A 16,611-nucleotide genomic window follows, 5' to 3' on the forward strand; every position below is an offset into this window, starting at 1 on the left:
AGCACTAGCAAAGAAATGTAACAATCTGCTCATGTTAATTTCTCTACATAATAGAACTACATAATGTGTCTAGTTTGTTGCAATTGATGTCAAGTTTCATGACATTACAGAGACAGAAATGTTGTATGTTCATGCTACAGCCAATATGCACTCCCACTGAAATTCTGATATTTTGATATTTAAAGGGTTTTATGGTACATTAATATTCATGACCTATTCACAGACAACAAAAAACTGCATTTGTGTGATGCCAGTCACTTCTCATAGAAAAGCCATGAGTCTGGATAGTCAAGAGGTCTGAGATCAAAAGTCAGGAGGGTATGTCATCAATAGAGTGGTGAGACAAAGGTTTAGCTAGTAAACAGTTTGAGGTCATAATTCCAAGAAGGTTGAGGATCACGACAAAAGGGCTAGGCAAACAGAAGGTCAGGACAAATCCAAAGTTGATCAGCAAAGATCAAAATACCAGACTAGGCACACAGATCAAACACACACTTCTTGAGGATGGCTAAATTTGGTGATGATCTAACTTTGCCAGCCAGTTAAATAGTTTGGCAATTATGCAAAAAGGAAACCACCTGGAGGAAACCCAAACACTACATTGACGATCTGACATGCCCATGAAACCCATATTGTGGCTAAACTGTCACTCACAGCACTGACAGCCCGACATGCCTCTGGTATCCATAGGGCAGCTGAGCTGTCATTCACAGCATCCCTAGGACGCAGCGAGTAGAGGGATCGCTTCAGTTTGTTTCTTCAAGAGACATTTTGACTTTTGTCTTGGCATTCAGTTATCTGGACATAGCAGTCCCATTCAAGCGAATGTAGATGAGCTATAATAGCAGAAATAGCCTTTGGTGAAGTTAGGTACTATACATGGCAGAAATTAGCCAGGGTTTCCAAAACATTAGGACTAGAGATGAGCAAATTTGCCTTTTTTAGGGTCGAGTCGGGTTTCATGAAACCGGACTTTCGCAAAAGTCGGGTTGAACGAAATCGGCCGACTATAGCGAAAAGTCGGAGGCCGACTGAAACACGAAACCCAATGCAAGTCAATGGGGAAGCAAAGTCGGCAGGGATTGGAGGACAGTAAACACACCTACAGTGCCCATTTCAATGCCAAAAACATCAATTCTTATTACTGAAACTTGTCAACCTTAATTTACTTCATAATAATAGTTACGCATTGAAAACTGTGTGTTATTTGGCTAAAGTTGTGGGGTGGTAGGGCTGGCTCCAGGTTTTCGTGTGCCCTGGGCCAAAGAGTGTCAGTGCGCCCCTTTAACACATACCACAACTCATGATTAGAGTTGAGCGACTTTTGGTTTTTTAGGGTCGCGTTTCGTTTCGTGAAACCCGACTTTTCCAAAAGTCGGGTCGAGCAAGATCGTCCGATCATAGGGAAAAGTCGGGGTCGTCCTGAAACACGAAACCCAATGTAAGTCAATGGGGAATAAAAGTCGGCAGTGAGAGGAGGACAGGAAACACACCTACAGTGCCCATTTGAATGCCAAAAGCATCAATTCTTCTTACTTAAGCTTGTCAACCTTAATTAACTTCATAATACAAGTTACGCACTGAAAAATGGGGGTTATTTGGCTACAGACTGTGGGGGGGAGGGCTGGCTCCAGGTTTTCATGTGCCCTGGGTGAAAGAGCGCCCCTTTAACACATACCACAACTCATCATGCTCCGATACGGCAGAGAAATAGCGGTATAGTACAATGAAAAATACTTCACTTTTTACATCTCATGACGAGGCCCATCTATTTCTCCATACAGAATCATTGGTCCCATATAATGTTTGAAACAGTATATGATGAGCTCCACATAATGCTACAGTATATGTTGGTCCCCATGGATGAAGCTCCACTGTCTTATGGGCCCAAATAATGCTCCAAACATAATGGGCCCCATTTCTAATGCTCTAGTGTATAATGGGCCCTGTAAATGCTGCTCCAGTGTCTGATGTCCACCTTTGGAATGTTCCAGTGTATGGTGGGCACCATCTATCATTCTCCAGAGTATAGTGCTCCCCAAAAATTGCTGTCCCAACATTGAAAACAATCAAATAAGTCTCCTCGCTAGGGAATCCCTGTACTTGTCTGGACTCCTCGTCGTCCCCATCTTCCATCTCACTGCACAGTATTTCAACTTTGCAAGTGCTGTGATCCTGAGCAAGCAGGGGGGCCCACTCGTTGGCGACGGCACTGGCACAGGGCCCCTGATAGTACGGTGGTGTGTCTGATGGCGGGTGGGCCGAACCTGCACTTTCATCTGCAGCTTCCTCTTTGTCACCGTGTAAGATGGAACTGTATATGGGAAGGGTAACCTGAGTTTCATCAGGGTCAGATTCAGGCCGTGTAGCGTGCGAGGGGAATGTAGTGGTCTGGGTCAATGTACCAGCAGATTCATCGAGCAGTGGCTGGGCATCAGTGCACTTGTGTCACCCCCAGGAGTACGGTTGCCACAGTGGCATTACCTTCTTCCTAGGGAGTGTGATGTCATGCTTGGGAGCAACGAAGGATCTCTCTAGCAGGTTAACTGATTGGGCGGCGTTATTCCCACGAGTCATGACCCTCCAAACAGCGTTCATGAAGGCAAAGTGTTTGTTTTACGTGGGCAGTATGGTTGCAAAGCTGAACCTCAAAGGAATGTCCAGAAGGGCACCACCAGGAGTGGAGCCTACGGTTAAATTCGACTCCACCTGGGAAACCTCAACCATGCCAGCTACAGAACAGATGCACACATTGCAAGCTTAATTCCGTTAACGAACGAGACTCCGTCATGCCCCGCGGTCCGAGTCCGGCTTACTAGAGGGACACGTGAGGCTCTGGCACATGAGATTGGCCAATAACTGGTGTGTCATGCCATTACATGTCCATGGCTGCATGTGCGCTATACTGAAAAGGCCAGCGTTTGTCGCTTACAGGTGCAGATAACCCGCTGAACAACGTTAGCGATGGGGATCACTGATGACAATTATTACCCGTGAACAATGATTTCCCAGTAAGTGCAGGTCAACCGCAGTTCCGGAATTAGGCCTAACCGTCATTCCTGAAAAAATGAAAAACTTACGAGTGCAAACCACAGGTGCTGTAGCTTGCTTAACAGCTCGCCAGCCGTTCTCACGCCCAGTATGGATTGCACGTGATTGCACAAAGGTTAGAAAGGGTACCATATCCCCGGATAACATGTATGGATAGCGTACACATTCAAAATATATGTCTGTACATCAGAAGGCAGGCTCAGACGGTGTTAGGCCCAGTATGGATTGCACGTGATTGCACAAAGGTTAGAAAGGGTACTGTATCCCCGGATAACATGTATGGATAGCGTACACATTCAAAATATATGTCTGTACATCAGGAGGCAGGCTCAGACGGAGTTAGGCCCAGTATGGATTGCACGTGATTGCACAAAGGTTAGAAAGGGTAACGTATCCCCGGATAACATGTATGGATAGCGTACACATTCAAAATATATGTCTTTACATCAGGAGGCAGGCTCAGACGGTGTTAGGCCCAGTATGGATTGCACGTGATTGCACAAAGGTTAGAAAGGGTACCGTATCCCCGGATAACATGTATGGATAGCGTACACATTCAAAATATATGTCTGTACATCAGAAGGCAGGCTCAGACGGTGTTAGGCCCAGTATGGATTGCACGTGATTGCACAAAGGTTAGAAAGGGTACCGTACCCCCGGATAACATGTATGGATAGCGTACACATTCAAAATATATGTCTGTACATCAGGAGGCAGGCTCAGACGGAGTTAGGCCCAGTATGGATTGCACGTGATTGCACAAAGGTTAGAAAGGGTAACGTATCCCCGGATAACATGTATGGATAGCGTACACATTCAAAATATATGTCTTTACATCAGGAGGCAGGCTCAGACGGTGTTAGGCCCAGTATGGATTGCACGTGATTGCACAAAGGTTAGAAAGGGTACCGTATCCCCGGATAACATGTATGGATAGCGTACACATTCAAAATATATGTCTATACATCAGGAGGCAGGCTCAGATGGTGTTAGGCCCAGTATGGATTGCACGTGATTGCACAAAGGTTAGAAAGGGTACCGTATCCCCGGATAACATGTATGGATAGCGTACACATTCAAAATATATGTCTGTACATCAGGAGGCAGGCTCAGACGGTGTTAGGCCCAGTATGGATTGCACGTGATTTCACAAAGGTTAGAAAGGGTACCGTGTCCCCGGATAACATGTATGGAGAGCGTACACATTCAAAATATATGTCTATACATCAGGAGGCAGGCTCAGACGGTGTTAGGCCCAGTATGGATTGCACGTGATTGCACAAAGGTTAGAAAGGGTACCGTATCCCCGGATAACACGTATGGATAGCGTACACATTCAAAATATATGTCTATACATCAGGAGGCAGGCTCAGACGGTGTTAGGCCCAGTATGGATTGCACGTGATTGCACAAAGGTTAGAAAGGGTACCGTATCCCCGGATAACATGTATGGATAGCGTACACATTCAAAATATATGTCTGTACATCAGGAGGCAGGCTCAGACGGTGTTAGGCCCAGTATGGATTGCACGTGATTGCACAAAGGTTAGAAAGGGTACCGTATCCCCGGATAACATGTATGGATAGCGTACACATTCAAAATATATGTCTATACATCAGGAGGCAGGCTCAGACGGTGTTAGGCCCAGTATGGATTGCACGTGATTGCACAAATGTTAGAAAGGGTACCGTATCCCCGGATAACATGTATGGATAGCGTACACATTCAAAATATATGTCTATACATCAGGAGGCAAGCTCAGACGGTGTTAGGCCCAGTATGGATTGCACGTGATTGCACAAAGGTTGGAAAGGGTACCGTATCCCCGGATAACATGTATGGATAGCGTACACATTCAAAATATATGTCTATACATCAGGAGGCAGGCTCAGACGGTGATAGGCCCAGTATGGATTGCATGTGATTGCACAAAGGTTAGAAAGGGTACCGTATCCCCGGATAACATGTATGGATAGCGTACACATTCAAAATATATGTCTATACATCAGGAGGCAGGCTCAGACGGTGTTAGGCCCAGTATGGATTGCACGTGATTGCACAAAGGTTAGAAAGGGTACCGTATCCCCGGATAACATGTATGGATAGCGTACACATTCAAAATATATGTCTGTACATCAGGAGGCAGGCTCAGATGGTGTTAGGCCCAGTATGGATTGCACGTGATTGCACAAAGGTTAGAAAGGGTACCGTATCCCCGGATAACATGTATGGATAGCGTACACATTCAAAATATATGTCTATACATCAGGAGGCAGGCTCAGACGGTGTTAGGCCCAGTATGGATTGCACGTGATTGCACAAAGGTTAGAAAGGGTACCGTATCCCCGGATAACATGTATGGATAGCGTACACATTCAAAATATATGTCTATACATCAGGAGGCAGGCTCAGACGGTGTTAGGCCCAGTATGGATTGCACGTGATTGCACAAAGGTTAGAAAGGGTACCGTATCCCCGGATAACATGTATGGATAGCGTACACATTCAAAATATATGTCTGTACATCAGGAGGCAGGTTCAGACGGTGTCAGGCACAGTATGGATTTGACGGCCCAGATTACACAGCGGAGGAGCAGGGAGAGGTAAAGATTGCAAATGCTGGGGCCCTGCCCAAGCAAGGGGGGCCCACTCGTGGGCGTCGGTACTGGCACTGTGCCCCTCATAGTACGGCGGTGTGTCTGACGGCGGGTGTGCACCACCACCGTCAGAGACACTTGATTGCACTATGAGGGACCCTGTGCCAGTGCCCGCACCCAAGAGTCGGCCTACCCACCTGTCCAGGGCAACGGCACTCGCACGGTGTCGTGCGCTAGGTGGTGACCCCGGCCATGGGGGGGAGGCAGCACAGTTAGGGAGTTTTAGAAAGTGGAATATGTTGATGTTGGACATTCAGCTGATGCAAAAGGCGAAATAGGTGAAGTCCCAGGAAGAGGTGGACCAAAGCAAGCCATTTTTCTGTCACCCTATGTGTCATCAGGGGAAGGTGGGACAAAATCCTTGGAAACCCATGCATGGTTCATTTTAATGAAGGTTAGATCATCCACATTTTGGGTTGACAGACGGGTCCTTTTTTCTGTCAGGATTGATCCAGCTGCACTGAAGACTCTTTCCGATAGCACACTTGCAGCTGGGCAAGCGAGCTCCTGTAAGGCATATTGGGCCAATTCAGGCCAGGTGTCCAGTTTAGCGGCCCAATAGTCAAAGGGGAATGACCTGTGTGGGAGAACATCGATATGGGAGGAAAAGTAGTTTGTAACCATAGTTGACAACTGCTGTCTCCTGTCACTTTCCATCGATGCAGTATTACCAGTTGTGTGAGCGGTATTTGAAAAATCAGTCCACAACAGGGGTTTCATTGCCATGAAACCCCTGTCTCCAACGCCACTTCTGCTGTGTGCACCACGAACACCTCTGCCAAGCTGCCCCCGGCCTGTACGGCTCGTGTGAGAACCATCACCGCTGCTGTGTGCTGGGAATGCCTCAAGCAACCGATTTACCAGAGTTGCTTGTTTATTAGCCAATATTAGGTCAAGGTTCTCCTGTGGCATGATGTTTTGTAATTTGCCTTTATAGCGTGGATCCAGGATGCTGGCCAACCAGTAGTCATCATCGTTCATCATTTTGGCAATGCGTGGGTCCCTTTTTAGGATCTGCAAGGCATAATCTGACATGTGGGCCAATGTCCAGTGTCCAGTGTCAATGATGCACTGCGAGTGCTGGTTGGAGGAGCACTTTCTGGCAAATCAACATCCCTCCAGTCACGCACAAACCCTGTACCAGACCTTGCCACGCCAACATTTTCACTTGCCCCACGAGATGCATCCTCCTCCCCTAAGTAATCATCCCCATCATCCTCCTCCTCCTCTTCTTCCTCCACCTCGTCCAGGAGAGGTCCCTGAGCAGACAATGGCTGAATGTCATCAAGGATTCCCTCCTCCTCTTCCTCCTCATCAACATTGGCTGCAGACGCCTGCTCCTTAGGTGCGTCAAAGTTTGCATGAGCAGACGCATAAGTGGGATGCTCATGCTTAGGATGGCGTCGTCTGCGCTTACCAGCCGTGTGCATTCCTCAAAACACTGAAGGACTTTACAAAGGTCTTTCAGCTTCGACCACTGCACACCTGTCAACTCCATGTCTGCTCTCAAAGTGCCTGGCCGTGTATCCTCCCACAAATGCATTATGGCCTGCCTCTGCTCGCACAGCCGCTCCACCATGTGCAGGGTGGAGTTCCACCTTGTTGCAATGTCGATAATGAGGCAGTGGTTGGGAAGGTGGAGCAATCGCTGCAGCTTCTGCATACGAACGGAGTGTACAGGCGACCGGTGGATGTGCGCGCACAGTCTTCGCACCTTCTGGAGCAGGGCTGTTAACTCCGGATACTTTTTGAGGAAGCACTGCACCACCAGGTTCAAGGTGTGAGCCAAGCAAGGTATATGGCTGAGTTTTGAAAGGGCTATGGCTGCCACAAAATTCCGGCCGTTATCACTAACTACCTTGCCTGCCTCAAGATGTACACTGCACAGCCATGACTAAGTTTGTCGCTTCAAGTACTCGGCCAGCACCTCGGCGGTGTGTCTGTTGCCCAAACACATCATCTGCAACACAGCCTGCTGACGCTTTCCACTAGCTGCTCGATAGGGGGACACATCGTGTGCAACAGTGGCAGCTGCAGATGGAGTGCTCGTACGACTGACCTCTGTGGACGAGCTTTCGCTTCTGGAGGAGGAGGAGGAGGAGGGTTGAACGCCTACAGCCAACTGTTTCCTATACCGTGGGCTAGGCAGCACTGTCCCACCACCGCTGTCCCCTGTGGACCCTGCATCCACCACATTAACCCAGTGCGCAGTGATGGACATGTAACGGCCCTGGCCATGCCGACTGGACCATGCATCAGTTGTGAGGTGCACCTTTCCGCTCACTGACTGCTTGAGTGCATGGACAATGCGGTCTTTCACATGATGGTGGAGGGCTGGGATGGCTTTGCGAGAGAAGAAGTGGCGACTGGGTAGGTCATAGCGTGGTACTGCATAGGCCATGAGTTCGCGGAAAGCTTTGCTTTCCACCAACCGAAAGGGCATCATCTCAAACGAGATTAGTTTGGCAATGTGGGCGTTCAAACCCAGTGTACGCGGATGAGAGACTGAGTACTTTCTTGACCTACTCATAGTGTCTGGGAGGGTGAGCTGGACTTGAGAGCTGCATATGGTGGAAGTAGCGGTGGACAGGGCGGACTGAGAGAGGGCTGATGATGGTGATGGAGTTGGTGTTCTTTCTGATGGCCTAGAATCAGTCTTTCATTGATATAACAGTGGGATTCCCTGACTGCTGTGGCCTTGCAATGACACCTCAACATTTGCTGCTGTGCTAACCGGGGGGCTTACAGTGGGGGAAACAATGTAGCGTTGCTGACTACCTTCGTTGTGATCAGTTGCACATGTGGCACTTGAGGTTTGGTGTTGTGTCCACGCTTGCAAGTGCATGCTGGTTAAATGTCTAAGCATGCAACTGGTATTCAAATTTTTCAGATTTTTCCCTCGGCTAAAGGTCTTTGCGCACTTCTTACAGATAACCTTGGCCTGATCATGAGGATTTTGGTCAAAAAAGTGCCACACTGCACTCTTCCTACTTTGGTAGACATTTTGTGGCCTAGCACGCTGTGATCTTTTGACCCTCTGGACAAGCTGTCCAGCAACTCTTTTGATGTTTGGAACCTGTCTTTGGAGTGCTCCGGGCCTGCCAGATAACAGCTGTTGCGATGTCGATGTCTGCTGTGGATGCTCCTCATCTGAGCTATTGGAAGCAGCACCCTCTTCCCCCAATGGATGCCAATCTGGGTCAACAACTGGGTCATCCATCACCTCCTCTTCTATGTCATGTGCACCTTCCTCTGTGTCACCGTGTATGGTGGTATAGTGTGCGGGAAGGGGCACCTGAGTCTCATCAGGGTCAGAATCTGGCTCTGTACTCTGCGAGGACAATGTAGTGCTCTGAGTGAATGTACCAGCAGAATCATGCATCAGCGGCTGTGCATCAGTGCACTCCATGTCAGATTCATCTTGGCCTGAGTAATTCACCATTTGACTTGATAATCCAGGCATGGTATGTGAAAACAGCTCCATGGAGTAATCAGTAGTATGGCCTGCGTCATCCTTCAATCTTGGTTGGGGTGAAGGACACAAGGAAAGGTGTGGTTCATGAACATGAGCCTCCAATGACGACTCAGTGCTTTTAGTTTTTTCAACTGAAGAAGAGGAGGCGATAGAGCTGGAGGCTGAGTCAGCAATGTAAGACAAAACTTTTTCCTGATGCTCTGGCTTTAAAAGCGGTTTGCCAACTCCTAGAAAACTAAGCGTTCGAGGCCTTATGTAGCCAGACGATGACGCAGGCTCAACACTTCCTGCATTCGGTCCTATTTTGCTCTTGCCACTACCATCAGATCCACCACCAACACCATCATTACCAGCTGCCAACCCCCGCCCAATTCCACGGCCTCTTCCATCAGCCTTCCTCATTTTTGGTAGAAATGTAGACAAAATCCAACAAACTATATAGTAATGTAAAACAAGGTAAAAGGTGTCTATAGGACAGGGGAGATTTTGAATTTCTGCAGACACTTGTGGACACTGGACACTTTTGGATTGTGTGAGGCCCACTGATATCTGAGCGCTATGTCACAGGCTCGATGGCACAGCTGTGACAAAAGTGACGAGAGGATAAGGGAGATTTTGAATTTCTGCAGACACTTGTGGACACTGGACACTTTTGGATTGTGTGAGGCCCACTGATATCTGAGCGCTATGTCACAGGCTCGATGGCACAGCTGTGACAAAAGTGACAAGAGGATAAGGGAGATTTTGAATTTCTGCACACACTTGTGGACACTGGACACTTTTGGATTGTGTGAGGCCCAATGAATATCTGAGCGCTATGTGACAGGCTCGATGGCACAGCTGTGACCAAAGTGACTAGAGGATAAAGGAGATTTTGAATTTCTGCACACACTTGTGGACACTGGACACTTTTGGATTGTGTGAGGCCCAATGAATATCTGAGCGCTATGTGACAGGCTCGATGGCACAGCTGTGACCAAAGTGACTAGAGGATAAGGGAGATTTTGAATTTCTGCAGACACTTTTGGACACTGGACACTTTTGGATTGTGTGAGGGCCACTGATATCTGAGCGCTATGTCACAGGCTCGATGGCACAGCTGTGACAAAAGTGACGAGAGGATAAGAGAGATTTTGAATTTCTGCAGACACTTGTGGACACTGGACACTTTTGGATTGTGTGAGGCCCACTGATATCTGAGCGCTATGTCACAGGCTCGATGGCACAGCTGTGACAAAAGTGACTAGAGGATAAGGGAGATTGGATTGCTTTTAAAAAAGCAGTTTGCAGAGCAGTGGGTAAACAGCAATGCCAGCCTGTCAGGAAGCCTTAAAAGGCAGCCCAACAACCAACACCACTGACACACCACAATATAGCCTCCCCTTGCACTGCACACACAGTGACTGGTGTGTTGTGCAGGCCAAATCGCTAGCAGCAGAAGCAGTTTTTTTTTCTTCTCAGCAGAACAAAAAAAAAAAATTGGGATTGCTTTTAAAAAAGCAGTTTGCGGAGCAGTGGGTAAACAGCAATGCAGGAATGTCAGTAAGCCTTAGAAGGCAGCCCAACAACCAACACCACTGATACACCACTATATAGCCTCCCCTTGCACTGCACACACAGTGACTGGTGTGTTGTGCAGGCCAAATCGCTAGCAGCAGAAGCAGTTTTTTTGTCTTCTTCCCTGCCTAACGCTCTCCCTACAGAATCAGCAGCAACCTCTCCCTATACTGAGATCGGCAGAAGTAAGATGGCGGTCGGCGTGCACGCCCTTTTATACCCCCTGTGACGCCCACCAAAGCAAGCCAATCACTTGCATGCCCTTCTGAAAGATGGTGGTGACCCCTGCCTATGTCATCACGTTGCCCACAGTGTCCGTGGATCCTGATTGGCTGAAAAAGAGCGCAAAACAAACTTTTGAAACCCGACTTTGGCGCGTAAGTCGCCGACCTCGTGGCCGACCTCATCCTAGGGTCGGGTTTCGTTTCATGAAACCCGACTTTGCCAAAAGTCGGCGACTTTTGAAATTTTTCGACCCGTTTCGCTCAACTCTACTCATGATGCTCCGAAACGGCACAGAAATATAGATATAGTACAATGACAAATGCTTCACTGCTTGCATGACATGATTGATCTATTTTAAATTGTATAATAGCTCAAAAACAGGACAGTATATTACTCCATACAGTGTTATGGCCACCACATTGTGCGCCATACAGAATAATGAGCCCCATATATTTTCCCATACAGAATAATTGGTCACATATAATGTTCCATACGGTATATGATGAGCTCCATATAATGCTACAGTATATGATGGCCCCTATGGACAATGCTCCAGTGTGTTATGGGCCCAAATAATGCTCCATATGTAAAGGGCCCCATTTCTAATGCTCCAGTGTATAATGTGCCCCATAGATGCTGCTCCAGTGTCTGATCTGCCCCATTTACAATGCTCCAGTATACGATTGCCTCATGGATGATGCTCCAGTGTCTTATGGGCCCAAATAATGCTCCATATATAATGGGCCCCATTTCTAGTGCTCCAGTGTATAATGTGCCCCATACATGGTGCTCCAGTGCCTGATCTGCCCCATTTATAATGCTCCAGTATATGATGGGCATCATAGATGATGCTCCAGTATATGGTGGGCCCTAATAATGCTCCATATATAATGGGCCCCATTTCTAATGCTCCAGTGTATAATGGGCCCCGTAAATGCTGCTCCAGTGTCTGATGTCCCCAATCTGGAATGCTCCAGTATATGATGGGCATCTGGATGATGCTCCAGTGTATGATGGGCCCTAATAATGCTCCATATATAATGGGCCCAATTTCTAATGCTCCACTGTGTAATGTGCCCCAAAGATGCTGCTCCACTGTCTGATCTGCCCATTTACAATGCTCCAGTATATGATGGGCCTCATGGATGATGCTCCAGTGTATGATGGGCCCAAATAATGCTCCATATATAATGGGCCCCATTTCTAATGCTCCAGTGTAAAGTGGGCACCGTAAATGCTGCTCCAGTGTCTGATGTCCCCCATTTGGAATGCTCCAGTATATGATGGGCCCCATTTTTAATTAACCCAGGCATGGTATGTGAAAAGAGCTCCATGGAGTAATCTGAAGTGTGTGCTGCCTCATCCTTCACTTTTGGTGTGGATGAAGGACACAAGGAAAGGGGTTGCTCCTGACCAGAAGCCTGCACTTACGACTCAGTGCTTGCATTATTTTAAACTTTAGAAGAGGAGGTGAGAGAGCTGGAGGCTGTTTCATCAATGTAAGCCAAAAACAGTTCCTGACGCTCTGGCTTTAAAAGTAGTCTACCTACTCCCAGAAAATGGAGCCTTCCAGGCTTTCCAGAGCTACACCATGACGTGGGCTCATCATCTCCTGCCTTAGCTGCTATTGTTTTTGGCACTACCAGCAGATGCACCACCACCACCATCAGTACCAGGTGGCCCTCTCACGCCCACATCTGTGCCCTCTTCCACCATACTTCCTCATGTTTTGGAAAATGGACCCAAAATACCAGTAGATATATGGTACTGTATCAGAAGCGTTCTGCTCTACACAGTCTAGGGATAACAGTAAATCTCTGTATATATTTCATGACTCATACACAGACGCTCACAGGCTCAGTATGGATTACCTAATAAAATAAAAGTTGAAAAAGGGTACGGTATCACCAGATACAAGGTATATATAGTATAGTTTAAACATTCTGAATCTCCATATATATTTCAGGAGGCAGACACAAACTACTATTATATGTCTTACTGCAAGGTATCTTTGCACATTTTTCATTCTGTGCTTTGTTTGTGTTTCAATCAGTGGGTGGTGCGAACATTGTACTACAGACTTGTTCACATTTGTGCATTTCACATGTGTTTTTAATCCAGTTTTTTTCATGCTTATGCATGATTTGAGAGACCCGACCCCTCTCTTGTGTGACATGCACAAAAGGAGCTGTCTCACACCACGAGCCCATACAGGTAAGCGCCTGTCTTAATCCTGCTCATTTAGACACTGTTCACATGTTCAGGTTTTAAATACATTAGATAGGGACTGCTTCAATAGGGTTACCTTGATGTGGTGGAGCAGCTTGGCATACATTGTTTTGCAAAAAAGTATCGACTAAATACCCTGTATTTGTTGTCATCTTTTTATCAGCACTTGCTGACTACTATTATATGTCTTACTGAAAGGTATCTTTGCACATTTTTCATTCTGTGCTTTGTTTGTGTTTCAATCAGTGGGTGGTGTGAACATTGTCCTACAGACTTGTTCACATTTGTGCATTTCACATGTGTTTTTAATCCAGTATTTTTCGTGCTTATGCATGATTTGAGAGACCCCACCCCTCTTTTGTGTGACATGCACAAAAGGAGCTGTCTCATGCCACGAGCCCATACAGATAAGCGCCTGTCTTAATCCTGCTCATTTAGACACTGTTCACATGTTCAGGTTTTAAATACATTAGATAGGGACTGTTTCAATAGGGTTACCTTGACGTGGTGGAGCAGCTTGGCATACATTGTTTTGCAAAAAAACGTATCGACTAAATACCCTGTATTTGTTGTCATCTTTTTATCAGCTCTTGCTGACTACTATTATATGTCTTACTTCAAGGTATCTTTGCACATGTTTCATTCTGTGCTTTGTTTGTGTTTCAATCAGTGGGTGGTGTGAACATTGTCCTACAGACTTGTTTACATTTGTGCATTTCACATGTGTTTTTAAAAAGGTATATATAGTACAGTGTAAACATTCTGAATCTCCGTATACATTTCAGGAGGCAGACACAAACGCTCTCAGGCCCAGTATGGATTACACAAGAATATGAAAAGCTGTAAATGGGTAATGTAACACAAGCGTACAGCTGTATACAGTGTTGGGGTAATTTTAAAGCTCCAAATATATTGCCAGAGTAAAAGACAGACATTCACTGGCTCATTATGATTACACCAGAATCTAAATACCTAAAAAGGTTACTGTATCAGAAGCGTACAGCTGTATACAGTGTTGGCCATATTTGAAGTCTCGGTATATATTTCCGGAGTCACCCACAGACGCTCACTCAGCCTGGGTTTGACCATAATAAAAAATGTTGTAAAAAGGTGCTGGAAAACAAGATAGCAAGTACATATATTATCATCTCCATATACATAGTCCCGTAGTCACTCTCAGATGCTTACTCAATATGGATTTGACCATAATACTAAATGTCGAACAAAGGTCCTGTATAACAAGATACAAGCTGTATCGAGTATAGGGTAAAATTGTAATATCCGATTAACCGTATATATAGAAGGCGTAAACCACACACGCTCACTCACTATGGATGATACCGTAACACAAAATTTTGAACAAAGGTACTGTATCAGCACATACCAGGTGTATCCAGTCTAGCGGTAATTGTAAATTTCCTTCTATACTTCCGGAGTCAGACACAGACACTCACAGGCTCACTATGTATTACACCAGAATTTAAAAAGTAGAAAAAGGGAAAGGTAGAGAAAGGTAGTCGAAGCGTACAACAGTATACAGTGTTGTGGTACTTTTAAATCTTTGTATATATGTCAATCTCAGTAAGCCAGTCAAGACTCTCCACTACTGGAAACTACATTTACAGACGGAAAGTGGAGTGTTAGCAGAAATGTGGGAATTACTCATTGTGGGAAAACCTCTTGCTAGATGTTGCAGAGGCGATGCAGACCCTCAATTACTGTGTCTGTGGAGACAGCGAAAACGGATCTTTGTGAAGAAAGGATTGCTTTATCGCAGTAGCATGGATCATACCACCATTACCCTTCTCCATCAAATTGGGATCACAGGGAGAGATGTAGACATGGTCCTCACTGCCTATCATGATGTCTCTGGTCATTTTGGAGTGCAAAAGACAGAAGCCACAGGCCGTAGGTGATTCTATTGGATTAGCATGAGAGGAGATATTGAAAAATGGTGGCAGGAATGTCACACGTCTGTGACTATCACAACTGTGAAAGGTGATCATAAAGCACCACTGCATCCACTTGTAAGTTGATGTCCATTACAAATGGTAGTCATTGATCATTTGAAGGTAGAGGCCAGCAGGACAGGCCATAGCTACATCTTAACCATCATTGATCAATAAACCAAATTTCTAGTGGTCAGCCCTGTGAAGGATTTAACTGCCCAGACTACACAGCGGTGGAGCAGGGAGAGGTATGTATTGCAACTTGAAAGTGCTGTGGTCATGACCAAGCAGGGGGGGCACACTCGTGGTTGACGGTACTGGCACAGGACCCCTCATAGTACGCTGGTGTGTCTGACAGCGAGTGGGCCCAAGCACCATCAGAGACACTGTATTGTACTATGAGGGGCCCTGTGCCAGAGCCGTCGGCCATCAGTGGGCCCATCCACCTGTTCAGAGCAAGGGCACTTGCACGGGTGCGACAGGTGTTGACCCCAGCCCTTGAGGGGTGGGCAGCCCAGTTAGGGAGGTTTAAAAAATGGCTTATGTTGATGTGGTGGCTGGACATTCAGCTGCTGCAAAGGGCAGAATTGGGCAAGTCTGAGGAAGAGGAGGACAAAAGCGAGGCAGTTTTCTGGCAACCTACAGTATGTGTCATCAGGTGAAGGTGGGACGAAATCCTTTGAAACCCATGCATGGTTCATTTTAATGAAGGTTAGATCATCAACATTTTGGGTCGACAGACTGGTCCTTTTTCTGTCAGGATTGATCCAGCAGCACTGAAGACTCTTTCAGATAACACACTAGCAGCAGGGCAAGCGAGCTCCTGTAAGGCATAATGTACCAATTCAGGCCAGGTGTCCAGTTTAGAGGCCCAATAGTCAAAGGGGAATGACCTGTGAGGGAGAACATCGATATGGGAGAAGTAGTTTGAAACCATAGTTGACAACTGCTGTCTCCTGTCACTTGCAATCAATGCAGTATTAGCAGTCGTGTGAGCGGTACTTGAGAAATTAGTCCACAACATGGTCATTAAACCCCTGTCTCCAACGCCACTTTGGCTGTGTGCACCACGAACACCAATTCCATTGTGGCCACTACGGCTCGTGGGAGAACCAGCACCGCTGCTGTGTGCTGGGAATGCCTCAAACAAACGGTTTACCAGAGTAGCTTGTTTGTTAGCCAATATTATCTCTAGGTTCTCCTGTGGCATGATGTTGTGTAATTTGCCTTTGCAGCATTGATCGAGGAAGCTGGCCAGCCAATAGTCGTCATCCCTCATTTTGGCAATGCGGGGGTCCCTTTTTAGGATCCGCAAGGAATAATCGCACATGTGGGCCAATGTTCCAGCTGTCAATGATGCACTGCCAGTGGTGGGTGGAGGAGCACTTTCTGGCAAATCCACATCCCTGCAGTCACGCACAAACACTGTACCTGGCCATGGAACGCCAACATTTTCTCTTGCCCCCT

At 46.7% G+C, this 16,611-nt stretch overlaps 1 protein-coding gene across 7 annotated transcripts in view; it reads right to left on the reverse strand.

Moving 5' to 3' along the window:
* The window catches only part of DMD (dystrophin), a 3,834,938-nt gene that overhangs the window by 2,598,957 nt on the left and 1,219,370 nt on the right, over nt 1-16,611 (reverse strand). The window lies entirely within an intron of this gene.

This window comes from Dendrobates tinctorius, unplaced genomic scaffold, assembly GCF_039654945.1.
Source record: "Dendrobates tinctorius isolate UK_male_01 unplaced genomic scaffold, ASM3965494v1 ptg000166l, whole genome shotgun sequence".
Classification (NCBI taxonomy): domain Eukaryota; kingdom Metazoa; phylum Chordata; class Amphibia; order Anura; family Dendrobatidae; genus Dendrobates; species Dendrobates tinctorius.